Here is a 22450-nt window from a genome sequence, read left to right as displayed (position 1 = left end):
GTAATGATCAGAGCTGCGGTGAAGCTGTGAAGCGATGCCTGTAAGCATGTGTGGTACAGCGACAGATAGGGCTGGGTTTTTGCTGCCCACGCTTCGACGGGTAATCAGCGCTCCTCAACCAAAATCAACGCTCTTCAACTAACACCTGTCACATCTTACAGCCGGCCAACATGAGAGAGACAGATGAGAGACAAAGAGCGCGAGTGAGACAGGAGGATAGAAAGAGAGAGAGGGGGATAATGATGGCAGTTTGGCAGTGAGGGATAGTGATGGCAGTGAGGGATAGAGAGATGAGAGAGAGAGAGAGAGAGAGAGGGGGATAATGATGACAGTGAGGGATAGAGAGATGAGAGAGGGGATAATGATGGCAGTGAGGGATAGAGGGATAGTGATGGCAGTGAGGGATGGCAGTGAGGGATGGAGATGAGAGAGAGAGGGATAATGATAAGTGAGGGATCAAGAGATGAGAGATGGGGATAATGATGGCAGTAAGGGATAGGGGGATAATGATGGCAGTAAGGGATAGGGGATAATGATGGCAGTAAGGGATAGGGGGATAATGATGGCAGTGAGGGAAAGAGGGATAGTGATGGCAGTGAGGGAAAGAGGGATAGTGATGGCAGTGAGGGATAGAGAGATGAGGGATGGCAGTGAAGGATAGAGATGAGAGAGAGAGGGATAATGATAAGTGAGGGATCAAGAGATGAGAGATGGGGATAATGATGGCAGTAAGGGATAGAGGGATAACGTTGGCAGTGAGGGATAGAGATTTGAGAGAGGGATAATGATGGCAGTGAGGGATAATGATGGTAGTGAGGGATAGAGGGATAACGTTGGCAGAGGGATAGAGATTTGAGAGAGGGATAATGATAATTATGGCAGTGAGAGGGATAATGTTGGCAGTGAGGGATAGAGAGACGGATAATGATGGCAGTGAGGGAAGAGAGGGATAATGATGGCAGTGAGGGAAGAGAGGGATAATGATGGCAGTGGGGGATGAGGGAGAGGGATAATGATGGCAGTGGGGGATGAGGGAGAGGGATAATGATGGCAGTGAGGGAAGAGAGGGATAATGATGGCAGTGGGGGATGAGGGAGAGGGATAATGATGGCAGTGAGGGATGAGAGAGGGGGATAATGATGGCAGTGAGGGTTGAGAGAGGGGGATAATGATGGCAGTGAGGGATGAGAGAGGGGGATAATGATGGCAGTGGGGGATGAGAGAGAGGGATAATGATGGCAGTGAGAGAGGGATAATGATGGCAGTGAAGGATGAGAGAGAGGGATAATGATGGCAGTGAGAGAGTGATAATGATGGCAGTGAGGGATAGAGAGACGGATAGTGATGGCAGTGAGGGATGAGAGAGAGGGATAATGATGGCAGTGGGGGATAGAGAGATGAGAGAGAGCAAAATTCTATAGAGCGGGAGAAATGGAGGCAGAGGGGGATAAAGAGATTGCAAAATGTGAAACCGAGGAAGGAAAAAAGACAGTGAGGGAGAACCCGAGTCAAACTGTAAAAAACGTTTCAAAGGCTCATGACCAATCTTCCTCCGGGACTGCCACGCAGGAGAAATATCAGCCTGTGCAGAGAAGCACGAGATTGAACTTCACTCAACTTTCTAGTTTTCCCCATTAGTTAACACTGTCGACGTTTCCCTTTACTGTGGGAACTGTAATCGAATCAACTCAATATTAGACACTTTCAATGCAACATACCAAAACAAACTATACAAGACTTAGTATGCAAGACTAACTATGCAAGAGATGTTGTTATAGGCAGAGTGCATCGGAATGGATTCTATTGCGTTGACAGGCACAACTCAGACCCATACTCTACACAGACCGGTGTGCCATAACCAATCAGAGCTGCGGTAGGCCTATATGCAAATAGACCATTGCCATATGGATCTGTGCCATTCACTTTGAACTGGACTGTTTTACAGCATGAGCGGTCGCAATTATTATGCATTTGTTTTGAGATCAAAGAGAGAGCTGCATGTAGTCACTTGTGCACATGTTGTTCATATCCTCTGCTTGTTAGCGAGTTATTAGCCCAGTTATAGATCATTTGTAGTCAGCAATGGGGGAGTGATTGCATATTTGAAAAGCAAGTCAGGTAAAGAGCTTTTTTTTTAGGTCTTAAAGGGGCAGTGTTGTTTTATTTTGAAACATGCTTGAATAAGCGAAGTAGCCAATAGGCAGAGGGGAGCATAATTTGTCTGATTCTCTGTAATAATGGTATGGGAATAATGATACATTTTATTTTGTAAAGTGGTTTCTTGCATCAAACAACACACAAATATTTTCCGTCACCTCTTTGTCTGAAGGACATAAAATGGATCAACAGGTTCATGTCAAGCCCTGCATGTTTTTTCAAAGTCTCATGGAATGCAGGTATATATCGAACACCACACATTGGCTGCTACTGTAGGTTTAATGATAGAACAGCTATTTCCATGTTAAAATGTGATGGGATGCATGTTCTTCATTGTTTTTGATGGTAGGCCACTCTGTTGGGCCTACATTTTGATCACATAGCCACAGTAGCTTACTTAGCCACTTTTTTCTTTTCTTATATTATTTAACTAGGCAAGTCAGTTAAGAACAAATTCTTATTTACAATGACGGCCTACCCCGGCCAAACCCGGACGACGCTGGGCCATTTGTGCGCCGCCCTATGGGACTCCCAATCACGGCCAGATGTGATACAGCCTGGATTCGAACCAGGGACTGTAGTGACGCCTCTTGCACTGTGATGCAGAACCTTCGACCCCCTGCGCCACTCGGGAGCCCACTGTTAAAACAGTGAATTAAAGCAGGTACAGCCTCAGTGTTACCAGTAAACACGCACGTTTGTACGTCAACGGCAACTGTCCTGACACTGTTTTTTACTCATCTCTTTCACACTCTGTTTGCCCCATCCTCTCTTTCTCCCCCTCTCCCTCTCTTTCTCCCCCTCTCCCTCTTTCTCCCCCTTCTCCCTCTCTTTCTCCCCCTCTCCCTCTCTTTCTCCTCCCTCTCTTTCTCCCCCTCTCCCTCTCTTTCTTCCCCCTCTCCCCCCTCTCCCTCTTTTCCTTCTCCCTCTTTCTCCCCCTCTCCCTCTCTTTCTCCCCACTCTCCCTCTCTTTCTCCCCCTCTCCCTCTTTCTCTTTTATTTATTTTTCCCCCTCTCTCATCTTTGTCTAACTCTTAACTTGTCTGACTCTCTCTCTCTCTTTATTGTAACTTAAACCCATTTAATTGAGTCTGTTTGAGCCACTGTCAAATATTTACTTTCAAGCCCACCCATCTGCGGCACCAGGTTATTCATAGATGCAATTAACTGTCTGTTTTCACTTTTCATGAAGTAATTGTTATCCTCCTTTGCTCCTTTTCTTGGACAGTGACCCGAGACATAGTTCTTGCAACATCAGGCCTAGGAATTCCAGGGGTGAAAGAGTAGGAGGAGGAGGAGGGGGGGCTGGCAACAATAGAGAGCTCCATTCCGTGGCCTAAATGGATGGTTTTGACATTGAAGCGAATGCATTCCCCAACTACACCAACTGCTCGAGGTAGAAGTGGCCTCTACGTAACTACTGATCTAGGATAACCCTATTCCCAGTCCTAGACTTAATTGTTAGGAAGTTAAATAAGATCTGACCCTATATCAGTGGTTAGGAACAACATCTGCCAGGTTAGGTGGACTTGAGAGAAGGGAATCTTAGTTTTAGGGCTGTTGATTGGATAGGTTGGAAATGGGTACCAGTTTATTTGCTAACTGCCTTGTCATTATGTTATAGTCTAGTAATTCTTGCAGTAATTTGAATAGCCTTGGATTTTGCCTCTATCAAAGCAATGAGCAAACAACAGTCAGACCTTTCTCTGTGGAATTCTCTTGGTATCTCTTGGTATGTGTTGACGCACCACTGAAGTATGAATCACTTTGCCACTCCAGTTTAAGGCCTGTCATCATCATCCCAAGGCGCTAGTTAATTTGTTCCTTTATTAAGAAGGTGATGCCAGTCACAGTAGTTAATTTGTCTGAGTGTTTGTCTTACTTGTAATACACTCACTCACTCACACTGTTAGGTCTCCCCACTTCAGGGCTTGTTTTCTTGGCCTTCCTCTCCAGTTGTTTGCTCTATTAAGGAAAATCAAAGACTCTTAGGCCAAAAAATGTACTCCCAAAACTCTAAATTAGGCTCCAGACACAGTGTTTTCTTATTTCTCAGACTAACTTAACTTTTACAGAGAATCACACTGAGCCTTTGCGCTAAACTACCGAAAATACGAGAGGGCCTTACCGCCAGTGTCACTATTAATTACTTGGGACTCGGCCATTAAACACTTTCTAGAGGGAGTCTGGCTAGGCCTTAATGATTAAATACCTGAATATGGCCTGTCTCAAAGGTCATTTATTCAGTTTAGGGTTAACTGTTTAGCAACCTGTTTTGCAAATGAATCTCTGAGCCAATAACTTTTCCAATTATTATTTTTATATATATATTTTGTTGTTGCTACCTCAGTGGAACGGAAAGGTTGCGAGTCTGGAGGTGAACGGAGCTCTCGCTTCCAGAGCCGGCGAGACAGGCATGACAGACTCCCAGGCCTTCCCCGACCTCGAAGCCGCCCGTCAGACGGAGCAGTATCACTGCTCAATAGGGTTGTAACCGTTTGAGCACCTGGAGGACCACCTCTGACACTTTCATGACGATGTCTTTATTTTGTTTTCAGGGTCTTGTCTGTCAGTGCAGAGTATAGAGCTGCCTGCTGCTCAAGATAACGCTCCAACATGTCATAATTGGAGTTTCATCTTCTTGTGACATCGTGTATGAGCTCGTGGGTCAGTAGCTGTAACATTTCTTGCTTGTTCTTAAGCACATGAGCGGCTGTTGCGCTTCGGTGGAAAAAGAAACCACCTTCCTGATCCAAGGAGGACGGTCCATCTGGTTCACTGAGATTCCCCTTTGGGAGGCTAAATTGATTACATGTGCAAAGCAAGCTATCTGTGGCCCCAGTCCAGCCTCTCTCACTGCATTTACTTGGCATTATCTGTGGTGATTGGGATACTCTCTAGCTTCCACTCTGCTACTGCTCCTAGCAGTACCTGTGCCAGATTTGTGCCTCTGTGACTCTCATAAAAGGGGAGTGTCTGTAGCACCGGACTTTGCATCTCCCACTCCTCTGTGGTGTGGCGAGCTGTCACAGTCACGTAGCTTTCCGTTGCCCTGGAGGGCCACCTGCATGTGGTGAGGGCAACAGCAGATGCCTTTGATAATTCATCAACAATTTTGATATTTTCCTGTTCGTAAAGATTTGTCACGATCTTCAAACTGAAGTGGGTGCGCCAGGGGGTTTCATAGCGTGGCTCAAGCACTTTCGCCATATTTTTAAACCCGTTGTTTTCCACAACGGATTATGGCATCATGTCTGCAGCAATAAACATCCCAATAGATTTGGTGATGGCTGTAGTCCGGTCTGATTCTGCAGCAAAAGTGCTGCTTATCTGCCGCGGTGAGAAGTTGACGTCTCTTGGCTGAGTTGGCTCCCGTCACTGACACACCAGGGTGATGACGCTTTAAATGTGTGGCCATGCTCCATGTATATCCATGATCATACGGCTTTGTTGTGGCACAATGCCTGCAGAATGCCTACACACCGTAATGGTGTTGTCCACCCCCCATTCTTCCCGTCATCATATTTGACAGGGAAGCCAAAATGCTTCCATTTAAACTGTATTTCACACTATGATGGTTAAACTTTGCAATTGATCTGCGGTTCATATGCGCGCCGAACCGTGGGGGGGGGGGGTCCGTCAACTGCGGTCCGTTACACCACTGTTCAATTCAAATTGGCTTTTTAACCAATCTTTGTACGTCAGAAACAACTTGCATTTCAATTGCCCTTTCTATCAGTACCACACGTTATTGTTGACGTACGTAGTATAGAAGGAGCCTTTTCCTTCTCTGCTCCCTCGCGTATCTCTTAGTCTGGGCACATCATCACACAGTGAGTGGTGACATACAGTGCCTTGCGAAAGTATTCGCCCCCCTTGAACTTTGCGACCTTTTGCCACATTTCAGGCTTCAAACATAAAGATATAAAACTGTATTTTTTTGTGAAGAATCAACAACAAGTGGGACACAATCATGAAGTGGAACGACATTTATTGGATATTTCAAACTTTTTTAACAAATCAAAAATTGAAAAATTGGGCGTGCAAAATTATTCAGCCCCTTTACTTTCAGTGCAGCAAACTCTCTCCAGAAGTTCAGTGAGGATCTCTGAATGAACCAATGTTGACCTAAATGACTAATGATGATAAATACAATCCACCTGTGTGTAATCAAGTCTCCGTATAAATGCACCTGCACTGTGATAGTCTCAGAGGTCCGTTAAAAGCGCAGAGAGCATCATGAAGAACAAGGAACACACCAGGCAGGTCCGAGATACTGTTGTGAAGAGGTTTAAAGCCGGATTTGGATACAAAAAGATTTCCCAAGCTTTAAACATCCCAAGGAGCACTGTGCAAGCGATAATATTGAAATGGAAGGAGTATCAGACCACTGCAAATCTACCAAGACCTGGCCGTCCCTCTAAACTTTCAGCTCATACAAGGAGAAGACTGATCAGAGATGCAGCCAAGAGGCCCATGATCACTCTGGATGAACTGCAGAGATCTACAGCTGAGGTGGGAGACTCTGTCCATAGGACAACAATCAGTCGTATATTGCACAAATCTGGCCTTTATGGAAGAGTGGCAAGAAGAAAGCCATTTCTTAAAGATATCCATAAAAAGTGTCGTTTAAAGTTTGCCACAAGCCACCTGGGAGACACACCAAACATGTGGAAGAAGGTGCTCTGGTCAGATGAAACCAAAATTGAACTTTTTGGCAACAATGCAAAACGTTATGTTTGGCGTAAAAGCAACACAGCTCATCACCCTGAACACACCATCCCCACTGTCAAACATGGTGGTGGCAGCATCATGGTTTGGGTCTGCTTTTCTTCCAGGGACAGGGAAGATGGTTAAAATTGATGGGAAGATGGATCAAAACAGGACCATTCTGAAAACCTGATGGAGTCTGCAAAGACCGGAGATTTGTCTTCCAACAAGACAATGATCCAAAACATAAAGCAAAATCTACAATGGAATCGTTCAAAAATAAACATATCCAGGTGTTAGAATGGCCAAGTCAAAGTCCAGACCTGAATCCAATCGAGAATCTGTGGAAAGAACTGAAAACTGCTGTTCACAAATGCTCTCCATCCAACCTCACTGAGCTCGAGCTGTTTTGCAAGGAGGAATGGGAAAAAATGTCAGTCTCTCGATGTGCAAAACTGATAGACATACCCCAAGCGACTTACAGCTGTAATCGCAGCAAAAGGTGGCGCTACAAAGTATTAACTTAAGGGGGCTGAATAATTTTGCACGCCCAATTTTTCAGTTTTTGATTTGTTAAAAAAGTTTGAAATATCCAATAAATGTCGTTCCACTTCATGATTGTGTCCCACTTGTTTTTGATTCTTCACAAAATAATACAGTTTTATATCTTTATGTTTGAAGCCTGAAATGTGGCAAATGGTCGCAAAGTTCAAGGGGGCCGAATACTTTCGCAAGGCACTGTAACCCTGCACACTGTACTGACTATGAGCAAAACTTCCTTGGCCTTGGCCTGGAAGTTATCAAGGTTCTGTGTGTGTGTGTGTGTGTGTGTGTGTGCGAATCAAATCACTTTTTATTTGTCACATGTGCCGAATACCACAGGTGTAGACCTTACAGTGAAATGCTTACTTACAAGCCCTAAACCAACAATGCAGTTTTAAGAAAAATACCTAAGAAGAAATAAAAGTAACAAATAATTAAAGAGCAGCAGTAAATGTGTGTGTGTTTGTACGAATGTGAAGTGGGTCACAGCCCCAGTGGGTGGTTGAGGGGGGCACACCCGCCCAGCAGGGAGGCCTCATTAGGGAGCTGTTTTTTAGGCTTGGGGGGAGCGGGCGCAGCACGGTGGATGCCATCAGCACTCTCACCGCAGCACAACACATACTCTCTCTCCCAGATCTAGAATGAAAAGCCGTGACTTTGTGTGACTGGTCGACAGAAAGAGGGGAACAACGTTATGCAAAAGCAGACCTGAAAAAGCCGACTCTTTGACTTCTCTCTGCTTTTCCAGGTCAGTTTTGCAGGTACAGTATGTTCCACGATTGTACTTCAAGTAGTTAGTCTGTATAAAGAATGTATTGTGTTACATCATACGGAAGACTTATACTGTTATGTATCATATGTCGGATCATAGTTTGTGACCTCGTCAATATGAACGTTATGTGTCATCTCTACAGAATCCGGGGGGGGCGTGGTAGCTTGGGGTAGGGGTGAATGCATGGGGGTGGGGTTACCATTTTTAGGGTACAACGGTTTCCACACACCACTCCACAATATGAAGAGAACTCTGTCTAGTAAGCACTGTGCCAGTAGCTTCTCTCCTTAGTGTCTCATTACCAGTGATGTATGTGTAGATGTGGCAAGCAGCCATTTTGAGTGCTTCAGTGTAGTGTACCTGGCTCTCCGTTTTGGAGGGGAGCCCAATAGCTCTGCCACTGAGCTCCATAAGGTTATTTGATTATCAAACTATTATTACAATATTAAAATCCAATCACGTTTATATGATCACGTTGATTATTAAAATGGCTGTGTGTATCTCCAGCACCTTGTTTGCCACCTGCTTGTGTTTCTTCAGCCATTTAAAATGCAGGTAAGGAACTCCCTTGTGTGTTAGCGAACCTCCCTCTCCTCGCTTTGCAGCTGAGGGAATAAAAAGGCCAGCGGGAAGGACGGCGGTGATTTGCGGGAAAAAAATCAAATAAAGCTTCACGCTCGCCTCGAGATAAACGATAGCACTGTTTTGTTCCCGTGGACGGACCCCTACCATCCTCCTCACCGTTAGCACCCCCTAGCTCCAGGCCTGGCAGGGGAGCGAGGGTGTGGGTTGAGGGTTAGCGGGGCTCTGGTGACCCACCTCCAGCTAGCTGTTAAGCTAGCACCGTTGACATTAGAAAGGTCAGGTTTGCCCCATACTAAATTCCACACCATTGTTAGCATCTCAATTACGCTCGCTACTAACCTAGCTGGTGCGCGTTTTAAATGGAAGAGAAGGGATTGACTGAAACAAATGAAGTATGCTAATGTTTAGCTGTGAGTATAATCGTTTCCTGACACTGACTGACATTGCTTCACTTCACTGTCGAGATGAAATTACAGTGGATCCTGCCTTATTAAGACTCACTTTCTAATAAAACGTATCTGAGATGACACTGCTTCACGGACGGGAACATCATCGCTCTCGCTCTCTCACTTTCTATCTCTCTCTATCTTTTCTTTCTCTCTCACTGTTTCTCATCTCCCCCTTTATTTCCCTCCCTGCCCTTCATCTTGCTCCCCCTTTCTCTTCCTCTCACTCTTCTTTTTCCCTGCCTCCTCACCACCTCTACTCTCTCTGTCGATCTGTGCTGTATAATTACCCCTGTCAGGAAGTGGCGTGGTTGTGACATGACGGCGGGGAGCCACGATGGATGTTGCCCTGGGCGGACAGGCTGGAGGAAGTGACTTCTTCACTGGGAGGAGCTCCCAGACCGCCTTCACCAAATGTCACCTCACACTAAGGTGTGAGAGATGGGGAGACAGGGGAGAAAGGAACTGGGAGGGAAGCATGGTGACGAACAATGCACCCTGAGGGGCCTGTCTGGAGTTGTGACCCTCCAGAGCTCTAGATACGATGGGGTGACCCTTTGGAACCTGGAAGTGTCTTGTGGGACCCCATGTCCCTGTTATATCATGCAAAGTCTGTTTTGAGAGTCCTGCTATTAGACAGTGTTGCAGCAGAGGGGTGTGTGAACCAGGGGCAGATGAACCCGCCCTGCTTCCTGTGTATGGAAGCAGTGTGATGTGTTTAAGCCACTACAGCAGAAAAATAGCCTTTCTCGCCCTCTTTCTACTCGCAGCAGTTACCACGACTAAAAAAGAGATGGTCTCACTGTGCCCTGACAAAGAGGGATAGATTCTCCCTGTAGGGAATTACATGTTGGATAGTAAAGATTTGGTACCCTGCATCTCCCTGTGGTGCTGCTGTACTAAAAGCTAACTATAATTTACCCAATGGCAGGCAGCCTGAGGCTGTGTGTGTGTGTGTGTGTGTGTGTGTGTGTGTGTGTCTGTGTGTGTGTGTGTGTGTGTGTGTGTGTATAATCAGAGCCGAGAAGCTGTAGCAGAGGGAGCTATCTTTAGCCCTCGTCCCCTCGGTTCTGTCTCTACTCCCCCTCTCGTCCCTCTTTCCCCCTTCTCCTCTCGTTTTGTCTGACAGTACGGACCACCTGCAGAGCCACGCGCACAACAATCAGCAGCACACTCCGTCCCATGCCAAAGAGACTGCACCCCCTACCTTACCAAACCTGGGGCTTGTTCCTGCTCACAGCAGGGGTGTGTGTGTGTGTGTTGATGCCTGTTTGTTCCTGTGAAGGTTGGCCAGAGGGCCCAAACAGACAGTGTATTTACTATTCCAACCTTCTTTAAGGTGAGATTATGTGTTCACTCTGAGTCTCTTGCACCACGCTCCTATTTCGTGACTGGATGACCTTAGTATTCCTGTTGACACAGTGTGAAATGATTACACATCTAATCTGACCCAGTGGGCCACAGTGCCCTGGTGAGCTGCCCAGGTTTCATTGGAGTGGATTTGAGCGATGGTGGGTGGATGACTGGATGGGTTTAATTTGATTGGAAGGATGTGGAGTGGAAGGAAGGATGTGGAGTGGAAGGAAGGATGTGGAGTGGAAGGAAGGATGTGGAGTGGAAGGAAGGATGGATGTGGAGTGGAAGGAAGGATGGATGTGGAGTGGAAGGAAGGATGGATGTGGAGTGGAAGGATGGATGGATGTGGAGTGGAAGGATGGATGGATGTGGAGTGGAAGGATGGATGGATGTGGAGTGGAAGGATGGATGGATGTGGAGTGGAAGGATGGATGGATGTGGAGTGGAAGGATGGATGGATGTGGAGTGGAAGGATGGATGGATTGCTGGATTAAGAAAGGGAGAGAGGGAGGAAGCAGCCTTGGAGTAGACAGACATTGGGTTAGCTGTTCAACATCAATGTCCTTTGGGGGAAATTCAAACATAGAAATAGTATATCTATATTGCTTGAAAAAAAAAAAAGAATTCAAAATGATCTCGTGATCTATAGAAAGAGAATGTCTTTTAGAATTACCCTAAAGGACATTGATGTTGAGCAACTGACCCAACGTTAGCACATCTCATTTTCAAACCCTCATACAGTACATTACAAGTACATTCTCAACGCAAACACTCCTTGAAATTCCTTTTGTGAGTTACTTGAAATTGCACTCAATATCCAACAACCCCCATTCTGACATTGCAATGCACGTTTGATTTCCATTCAAATCTAATTTCTATTGGCTCCAGCACTACTTCTTGCCCAGGGCCATGTTCTGAGTGTTGTTTAGGTCCTCCAGTGGAAAAGTGTGTGGGCGTGATTGGATTGTAATGCAGTATTGTGAGTGAGTGGGGATGATAGTACATGCCGATAGCAGTCTTAGAGGACCTCCCCTAATTGGCCCAGAGTGGAGGTTGGTCACCCTCGACTCCCAGTAAGTGCCCTAATGATTGGATGAGACTGCAGTTACCTGCTCAGAGGAGCCAGATTGATTACAGAGATAGGATGGGGATGGAAAGAGAGCAAACACTTGAATGACTGATACCCTATTCTGGCCCAAAATGACCCACCAAACACACCATTATTGTCTCTGTCTCTCTGTCTCTCTCTCTCCCTTCTTCCCTTTCTCTTTCCATCTATCATTGTATCTCTCCCTCTTTCCATCTATCATTGTATCTCTCCCTATCTTTATTTTCCACTGCTGTCTCTTATGCGAGGGGATGGGGGATATATTATTGAGTGTGCTTACTGGTAGACCTACAGTAGAAGACTCCTACTGCTACAGACTCCATTGATGTTGGAAAGACCTTTGATCTAAAGTGAATAGAACATAACAGCCACCCCACTTTATCAGGTATTTCAAAGGACGGATTGGCTGCTTGTCAAACTGGGTACGTCTCTAATGGCGCCCTATTCCCATTTTAGTGCCCTACTTTTGAGTCAACTCTGGTCAAAAGTAGTGGACTACATAGGGAATAGGGCACCATTTGGGACACTGCCACTGCCTTCCGACTGGAACGGATCGATGATACGCTCAATAGGCAACACACGACCCCTGGTGACCGGATCAACACTCTTTACAATGGCCCTGGTCTGTTAGCGCTACCGCTAACTGCGTCTGCCTCAGGTTTGCACAGCGGTTAACGCACAATGCTAGCCTCGCAAAGCCTCCCCGTTGGCATAGATCGAGGGTCTTTGGGTCTTTTAAGAAGGGCACACGGTAGCCGGCTAGCCCCGGAGCTGACGACAGCAGCTGCTACCAGCAGCCACGCCGCTGACAGATGAGCTCTGTCGAGGGGAGAGTTAGTGAATGGATCATGGTATTTATATATTGCTATCACGGTCATGGTCAGTGATTCCACAGCTTACGGGACCGTCAATCAACTAGCTGTAAAGGAGGGATGAGTGGGGGGGAACATGTAGGGCTTGGTGGAAGTGTAGTTTGTTTTGGAAGTCTCTATGAATGGAAGCATCTGATTTATGCCATTCTATTTTATACCCTTTAGTTTAGTTTGAAGTATTCTTCTTCTCTTGTTGTATGATGTGTAATCAACAAGACCATTTTCAGTCTTAAGTTGACAATAACATTCTAGTAAGCTCCTCAAGTCATGAACTTCCTCATCCAGGCATGTTGAATGTATCACTAATGTACAGTATTTAGTGAAAAAATGGAAGATCCCAACCGACCCCAGCAGACTTGCTGACATCAACTGAGCCCCCACCCGCCCCCCTTTTTTGGGGGGATGCCCTGCTGCACCGCCCCGGCAGATGGATAATTAACCAGCGCTGGTTGGCGATGGCGGTGCTAATTAAGCTGCGCTAATTAGGAAACGCTAAGAGAGGAAGTGCATGAGGCCTGCTAATTAGCGACGGGTTCCGACAGTGTGGCGGTGGCGGCGTCGGTTTTCATCTACCTCCCCACTCGGCCTCGACAGCCGTTTGATCAGCTAATGCCCTCGACTCTTTTTGATCTGCGATTCAATGCCACAGACAGCCCCGCTCATCAGTCACCACACACACACTTACTTGATTTAAGGTAGTCCAATGAAAGCCGACGATGAAAGCCGATACCTCTCATCCAGCAAGCTAGAAACTACACACACCGACACATTTCCCAGAAGAATGCCCCTCATTCTAGCTGCAAATAAAGCTATAGAGAAGAAGAGGGTTAAAAACACTGGTATACATGAGAATCAGAGAAATGGTACACTTAGAAAAAAGGGTTCTTAAAGGGTTCTTTAGCTGTTCCCATAGGAGAACCCGTTTTGGGTCCAGGTAAAGCTCTTTTTGGTTCCAGGTAGACATTTTTGGGGTACCATGTAGAATCCTCTGGGGAAAAGGGATTCTACATGGAACCCAAAAGGGTTCTAACCCTTTTAGGTTCCAGATAGCACCTGCGTATGGGAAGAGCCATGGCTCACACAGGATATAGTTGTGGAGATTGCCATCTCATATAGGATCAAACATATTGATGTTTTGCCTGTATTTCTCCCAGTTGTCTCTCCTTGCTTACTGCATGGAAAAATAACCTGAAAAAAGAGCTTTCCCCAGAATGGTGTGTGACACATTGATCCATTCATGAAATAAATGGGCTTATGTCCTTGACAAGTGGCCCTTTAAAATACAGCTCAATTTATCCCTGCAGCCTAGTGACTAGCAGCTTGGTGCACCTAGTACAGTGCCATAATATTTTGGTAAGGTTACTGCATGGGGGAGAGCGCTTAATAGGTAAGTGTAATGACATTTTAATCACATGTTTGTGTTTCATAGGAAACTGTGTATTTATATTGAATCACATGTTTGTGCTTCGTAGGTAACAGTGTATTGACATTTTAATTATGTTTGTGCTTTGTAGGTAAGTGTATTGGTATTTTAATGACATTTGTGCTTTGTAGATAAGTGTATTGGCATTTTAATCACGTTTGTGCTTCGTAGGTGACAGTGTATTGGCATTTTAATGACATTTGTGCTTCGTAGGTGACAGTGTATTGGCATTTTAATGACATTTCTGCTTTGTAGGTAACAGTGTATTGGAATTTTAATGACATGTGCTTCGTAGGTGACAGTGTATTGTCATTGTAATCACGGTTGTACTTCGTAGGTGACAATGTATTGTCATTGTAATCAAGGTCGTGCTTCGTAGGTGACAATGTATTGACATTTTAATCACGTTTTTTATGAATATATAAGAATAAAGCCATGTAGCTGTAGGCTAGAACTGTAGGCCTGCTACTGCACAACAGACGTGTCTTCACTGCACAGAGATGAACAGAGTGAAGAAGAAAATAGACAACCATGTTGTTTATTTAAAAAATTAAAGCCCTTCTGATGTGATCAGATGTTTTTCCACTGATTGCCTGCATTTTAAATCAATTTTTTTGCCTCCTGGGTCTTTGGCCTATTCAGTATGACCAAGTCATTTTTATCAATGCTTCACCATCATCATCTGGAGGTTGTGTTTGTATGTACTTTCAAAAAAAAATAAAATACAAAAAAGTATTCAGGACATAAAGTTAATTTATTTGCCACATTTCTTGCAGTTTTACTTTAGTATGTGTTTATTCTGTGCACTCCTTCTGTACTGTTCCTTTTTTTTCACTGTCATTTAGGTTAGTATTGTGGAGTAACTACAATGTTGTTGGTCCGAGGCTTGCCGGCTACCGTAAGCCCTTCTTAAACGACCCAAATTTTCTGGGTAGACATATTATTGCACACAGAGTGAGTTCATGCAGTTTGTGACTTGTTAAGCAAATGTTTACACCTGGACTTATTTTGGCTTGTCATAACAAAGGGATTGAATACTTATTGACTTTAAATGTCTAAAAACAGAATTCCACTTTGACATTGTGGGTTATTCTGTGTAGGCCAGTGACACAAAATCTCAATTTAATCCATTTCAATCTCACCATGTAACACAACAAAATGCGGGAAAAGTCAAGGTGTGTGAGTACTTTCTGTATATCAGAACGTGGTTTAGCTGAATCGGGTGTGTTATAATGTTAGGTCTGGTCCAAAAGCATGCATACCCAGTAGTTCCCCAGGATGAGCGTAGGCATAATGGGTTAAATCCAATTCGGGAGCAGGTCAGATTTGATGATCCCAGCTCACTGTGTCTCATTACTAGATGATGTAATGCTGTCACCTACCTCCGTGCTCCGCACACACACACACACACACACACACACACACACACACACACACACACACACACACACAACTTAATTGCCTGGTTGGTCCGGGTCGCACCAACACTTCTCTCCAGCCTCTCTCATTAACTTGTGGAGGAGAGGACCACTATGTCCAAGAGCAAACCAGGCACCGATTTGCTAAAAAGAAAAACACTAAGTTAGCATGCAAAATGATTTGTGTTATTATTTTTTTCATTAATGTTTTTGTCATTGTGCGATATAATCTTGAGTAGCCATCGGTTGCAGCCATAGATCGATTTTGCCCATCAATCTCAATTAAGAACCAATTTGTCCGCTACTTTGCCCAGCCAAGATCCATGCTGATGTTGTTACTCCATCTAGCTGTACTGACTTTTTCCCTGTACAAACCAGTCAATCTCCTATAACCCTGCAACCTGATACCCCAGAATGCTACGCTAAATGCTACGCTAATGCAGGGTTTCCCAAACTCCTGGGTACACGACACAGCTGATTCAAATCATCAAAGCTGGATAATAAGTTGGTTATTTGAATCAACTTTGTAGTGCTAGGGCAAAAACCAAAACGTGCACCACCTGTGGTCCCGAGGACCGAGTTTGGGGAAACCCTTCGCTATAACGTAGCACAAGGTCTGACCTGAATGACCAAGGCCAAAGGCCCAATTAGATCCTAATGAGAGACTGGCCACAGAGGTGGGTCCCCAGTCCCACAATCCACATTCCCCACCATCCTCTGGTCAGATGTACTCGTTTAGAGGTAATATGGCCAAAGTCTGGGACATCGGGTCTCTCCCCAGTGACCATTTATGTAGTGCCTTGCATATCTGTCACGGGGAATTGATAACACGCACCTGAATGACTAAAGCTTGCTGATATACAGTCATATTAAAAGCTTGCTAATTTATATCCACAAAGAGGATTTAACTTTCCTCTAGGCGTCCTGTGAATTATCTTGTGATATGAAATCCAAACCCAGTCTGCAAGCGTTTTCTTTACCCATGCTAACCTACGTGACCAGAGATGAAAAACAATAGATAAAGTCCTCTACAGCTGAACTCTCCTCCCCTCCTCTTATTCGTTCCTTGGAAGGAGAGAACAAGGCAATGGATGGAACACAAGTGGATAATCCTTCAGGATCAGATATGCGTGGGTGGACATGAGTAACTGCAGCTGGCGCGACAACCCTTTCTCTCTCTCTCTCTCTCTCTCTCTCTCTCTCTGCCTGCGTCTCCGTCTTGCTGTCTCTCTCGCTCTCTCTCTCTCCCTTCCTCTCCTTTTAACCAGACCGGTCTGCTTCCCCGAAAACACAGTGCGGACAGCTAATTAGGGGGTGTTTGCCGTGTGTGCGTGTGAGAGTGAGAAGCAGGAGACGACAATGCAATTAAAATACAAACACTCACTCAGACACTTTTATTCCGGGGATTTAATGTATCATCCAACACGACAAGGGGATGGAGTGGGATGAAGGTGGGAAATTGAAGCGATTTTGAAGGGGTGTGCGCCAAGGTGCCCAGTTAATTCCAACTGTAATGTGAGACAGCTGGAGAGATGAAACGCCGACCATACCGGTCCCCTATCGCAGGCGTTTTGCTGATATCGTTCATTGCAATAAGTAGCCTATACTAGAGAAATGTGAAGTTTGAAATTAAATAACTGCTAATATGTGCGGTTGTTAATAACAGGACAATTGATGGCTACAACCATCAAGGTAGTAGTAGTATTTTAAATGATCATTAAACAAACTGTGGTGCACAGTAATGTTATAAACGTATTGTTCTATTTAACGTTATCTCATCAATTCAGGCAATTTATCTTGATATAGATATTTGTCGATATCACTCAGCTCTATTTGAGTGTACAAGAGTCCTCAGGCCAGACCAGGTGTCACTGTGCCACAAGGATAAATTACAGAGTGAATCACATCGTTACCTCCCTGCTTAGCTCTCGATCACCCATCAAAAAGACACATCGCATCGTTCCCTTTCTCTCCCTCTTCTTTCATTAAGTGTGTTCCTTTTTGGCAGACGGTTGTACGATTGTGTCTCAAGGAACGGAGGAGATATTTTTGTCTGCGTTTCCCGAGCTTCATTCAGCGGGAGCATACGTTTATCCCCACTTTCCTGGAAAAGAGAGCAGCGCTCCGACAGGTTTCCAATTTTATAAACAGCCAGGTGTTCGCATCAAATGGAATTCATTGCAAAGGGGTAGTCTGGGGGGGGTTCTCAATGCAAATCCACTTAAAATTGAATTGAACTCTCTAAAAGAGGTTTATGGCTGAAATAGAGGGGGAAACACTGTTGAATGCATGGGCAGTATGAATGATGAGTTTGAGTACTTGAGGCATAGTCCTAGTCATGGCATATTGACAATTCAATTCAGGTGACGCTTTGGCTGTGAGTGAGTGACACACTGTTGGCATTATACTCCAATTGAGTATGGATTATGAGTAGGGAGTGTGATGCGTGCCGCTAATGAATATCCGATCAGATTTCCGTTTTCCAAATGTCTACTTTCAATGTGCCATTTTTCATCAAATTAGTAACACGTGTACACACATGCAACTTTCAATGCACTCCCTTCCATGATGCTGATACGCTATTTACATCAGGCCTCCAACCACGTCACATAACAACTTGATCTCAGTTTGCTATGCTATTGCAATGCCATGATCCATCTGGCATCGCCTCTATCCAGCACAGGCTACAGAAAGAGATGACAACTCCCTACTGTATTTACATGTGTGCTTTGTTTCTTCGGGAGATTGTGTGCAAGATAGGACATGCGACCTTTACTTACCTTCTCCCATATTTGTCCAAGGTAGAGATTGTGCCACCTGTTTACTTTAGAAATTGCCCCAAAGGGAGATTCAGTCGAGCGATAGCTGGAATGGTGTCTCATCTATAAAACATTGCAGTATTGAAAAACGAAACGACCTGCGAGCAAGAAACTGAGTTCATAAATGTGACAGGCAAGCCAATGGAATTAGGTTGCGTTGAAACGAATGACTGCATCATTGAAGCAACTGACTGCGACGTGTAAACGTGAATGTTGTCACCATAAAGATCCTATTAAGTCCCTTAGTATTCGAATTTCTAATTCTATGGTTATAACATTACGCTTCAGAGTTTATAGGCATGCATTACACTCTTTCATATCATAGTTCAACAGCAAAGTAAGCTGTAAAATAGACATTTCCCTTTATAGGTTAATTATAAGTATTCAGACCCCTTGACTTTTTCCAGATTTGGTTACTTTACAGCCTTAAAATTACATACACAATACCCCATAATGACAAAGTGAAAACCCGTTTTTAGAAATGTTTAAACAGAAATACTTTATAGGTCCCACAGTTGACAGTGCATGTCAGAGCAAAAACTAAGCCATGAAGTTGAAGGAATTATCTGTAGCGCTCCGAAACAGGATTGTGTCGAGGCACAGATCTGGAGAATGGCCTTGGTCAGGGAGGTGACCAAGAACCCGATGGTCACTCTGACAGAGCTCCAGAGTTCCTCTGTGGAGATGGGTGAATCTTACAGAAGGACAACCATCTCTGCCACACTCCACCAATCAGGCCTTTATGGTAAAAACCTGTTTTTGATTTCTCAAAAAGATTGATGAGGAAAGTAACAAACCATTTAATCAATTTTAAAATGAGTCTGTAACGTAACAAAATGTGGAAAAATTCAAGGGGTCAGAATACTATCCGAATGCACTGTAGATCACTTTCAAACCACATACTGAGGAGACCATTCCCTTTTTAGGGTAAGGGCTACCGTAGATTATTATGCTCCTGTTATGCACACTGGACATGCCTTGGTAGTACCCAACTTGCTAATGACCATCAGCTCGCTAACGGCCTGGTACTCAGGGCTCTATTGGCCCTCTAACCACTCTGACATCACTGCAAATGCAATCAAAAACCACATTAAACATCCTCAAAGAAGAATCATGTTTTTAAAACTCACCTCGCTGTGATCAATTTGAAGAAAGAAGTTCAACAGCAGGTTGAAAGTGAGTGTGAAGAGTGGTCATTGTGGAGGTTGTTTCAAAGCCTAACACAACAAAATGGACAGCGCTTTCTAAGGTGATGATTCATTCAAAACACCCATACATATAATAGGGCTTATGCATGAACCCAATCATTGTGCGGTTATTCAATACATAGCCTATGCATGGCAGAAATACATCAAACTAAACTGATATAAGATGTCTTTGGTGCATAAATTGGTCTAGTCTCTTCTCCAAAATTAAACACATTCGAGTAATGGCCTTTGAGTGTGGGCTGTTTCATGCATACCGGATGGACTGGTTAGGCTACCTTATGCTAAGCTCCAACATTTCTATCCACAAGTCTGGGAGAGAACGTATAGCGCTAGGATCATTGAATGTGCAGGGCGATTTTGAAATGCCTAGTAATAGGGAATTTTAATAATTAATTAGGTGACACATTACCTTTTAGCGATATAAAATATCTCACCACCACTCATTTCCATCTCCTCCTCTTTCTCCTTTATTCATTTATCGAGCGTGCAGAGGTGCTGAAATATGTTTAGTTGCGAAAGTATGTTACTATCGATGTTCCCGAACAGATTTCACTTGGTTTCCTGAGTTAAACACTGGGTAGCTGCAGGAACAAGGTTGGAGAGCCCGTGGCATTCGGAGTTTGGGCGGATAATGGGCCACTCTAAATCAAAACTTGTTTTTACAAATGAGTAAAGACTAGATTAAATTGAGAATAGTCTGATGGGTGAAAATATGATCACTTGATGAGAGGAACAGTGTGTGCAGCCTTGAGGCAAGGAACAGAGTGCAACTTTCTTAAATCATCAGTAGCCTGTAGTCACATCATGCAGCCCATATTTAGATTTCTAAGAAATTCTAAGGTTTGTATCATTCACAACTAAAGTTGCCAAATAACTCTAAATCTAGCATTAGGTGCTAAATCTAGCACCTTTTCCCAAATGATCACTTTTACGCTCAACATGCTAAAGGAACAAGGCTACAGCCTATGGCATGGAACATCGCCAGATAACATACAGCAGGTCAACTCATATTCTGTTCTTCTGAAATACATTTTCTTCATATAATAACGTTTCTTTAGACCGAACTGAAATAAACTGTGGATTTATTGTGGTGGCGTATGTTCAATTGATTTATTATACTCTTTTAAAAGTACATGTTACAAAGGCGCACATCAGCAGCTTGTATGCGTTGAGGCCCGGAGATACTGAATGTGTTCATGCTAATTAACGGTCAAATACCGTGGGCCCGGCACTCTTTTGCATGACTGTAACCGGTTGACACAGTTTCGTGACCGCCACAGCCTGTAGGTAATGAAATAGATTTTCTCCATGTCGAGCCTCAGCTTCTTCTTTGCCATGTCACTCTCTCATGATCTCTTTAATGCGTTATTATCCACATCTCTTTGAACATCGTAATTGACTTCACTTCTATCTTTGTTATACGGTTTTATTTATTTATTCCTGTTATTACATTCTTACGATGCGATGGGCAATAGATTTACAATAGATTTCATTTCCAGTGAAGCTCGGTACACACTGTTCTGACCGGCCCCTGTAGGACTAACTCTGTTATTTCTGACTTCCTGTTCTCGAAGTGAGTCCTTATGATAATTGCCGCGATTTGACTATCCAAACTCCAGACCGGACAAGGATCTGATGAGGTGTTGCGTCTCGTAAAGCTGTACCGTTGGCCTGATTCTAAATAGGGGCTGTTGACCCCGCTATGTAACCCCGCTAGGTCACGTTTGATCTTGGACATATTATCCTATTTGATCTTAGAGGTATATTACATTGGCCCTCGATGCTCTTTGGGCCTCAATAACGCTCCGGCCCTGGTCTGGGATCAGTTTCACAGCACACCTATCCAGGTGTTGCAGATGGCTGCTGGAGGGCTGTATACCGACTTCATAGCTTTCCTTGACGATCCAGTGATAAGCAGGGAGAGATACTCACTCACGTCAGAAGATAATATGGTGTCAGAAGTCTACTGTTTTGATACACACATGGCTCATTGTAGAGGGAAACAAGGGCAATATGCCCAACGCTCCGTGTCAGTCAACCGTGGCCTGCAAGTCTGAAAGATAGTGTCATAGGTTGTTAAAATTACTACTCCATTGAGCTCTTTGAGCTCTTCGTATCCTATTATGACTCATGTTGTCATGTTATACCAATGACCGTAGTAACCAACCATTCACTAAGGATTGTTTGGGTATTTTCTCCTTCGGAAAAGTAGTGTAGTAGGATGAAGTTGCCCGTATACACTGCTCTAAGATCAGTGTTTTTTATTTTCTCCCTCCAATTGTTGAAGTTCCAGTTTGAGGAGTGAAAGCTGATCCTAGATCTGTGTCTAAGGCCAACTTCTACTCTGAACACCCGGGGTACTGACGTCAGTTCATACATGTTATTTTATAATGATATACATTACTAGAACATGTCTACAACTCTAGTGAAACCCCAAGTCAACATCGGTGTATAATATCTATCCTTAACCTTTCTGACATCATCTGATAGTCATCCAATCAGTTTCTCACCTACTCTCTTTGAAGCAGATTGATATACTGTGATTCTCCTTTAAAACCAAAACATTTTCACAATGTATACCAAATCGTTAATAGTGTATAAGACTGATTTAAAATGCACCAGCATCGCCTGGAGGACGGGGTTGTGTATTAGCCAGGTACTGAACTGATACATGAAGGCCATGGTCTGTTGCTCTTTGCCTCACACAAACCAATTAGAGTGACACATTTTCGCCCAACAGTTGTAGACTGTTTTTGCTGCTATTACTAGTTCGGAATATAATGTTGTGTACACTACTGCTACAAAGTCACTGTTCCATTTCTTTGTTTGTCGCAGTACAGTGCCTTCAGAAACCCCTTAATAAATATTCAACCCCTTTTATGTCAATCCTAAATCCATTTTCCAAATGTTCTTCCACTTTGACATTAGAGTATTTTGTGTAGATCGTAGACCAAACATGACAATTAAATTCATTGTAATCCCACGTTGTAACACAACAAAATGTGAAAAAGGTCAAGGGGTGAGAATACTTTC

The 22450-nt window shown here is 44.1% G+C and overlaps 1 protein-coding gene across 2 annotated transcripts in view; it reads left to right on the top strand.

Annotated features, from left to right (window-relative positions):
- The window catches only part of LOC112265049 (protein kinase C alpha type), a 213795-nt gene that overhangs the window by 90892 nt on the left and 100453 nt on the right, over nucleotides 1–22450 (top strand). The gene's annotated exons all lie outside the window — the stretch shown is intronic.

This window comes from Oncorhynchus tshawytscha, linkage group LG02 (genome assembly GCF_018296145.1).
Source record: "Oncorhynchus tshawytscha isolate Ot180627B linkage group LG02, Otsh_v2.0, whole genome shotgun sequence".
NCBI classification, from domain to species: Eukaryota; Metazoa; Chordata; class Actinopteri; order Salmoniformes; family Salmonidae; genus Oncorhynchus; species Oncorhynchus tshawytscha.
This window is presented reverse-complemented; position numbering and strand designations above follow the sequence as displayed.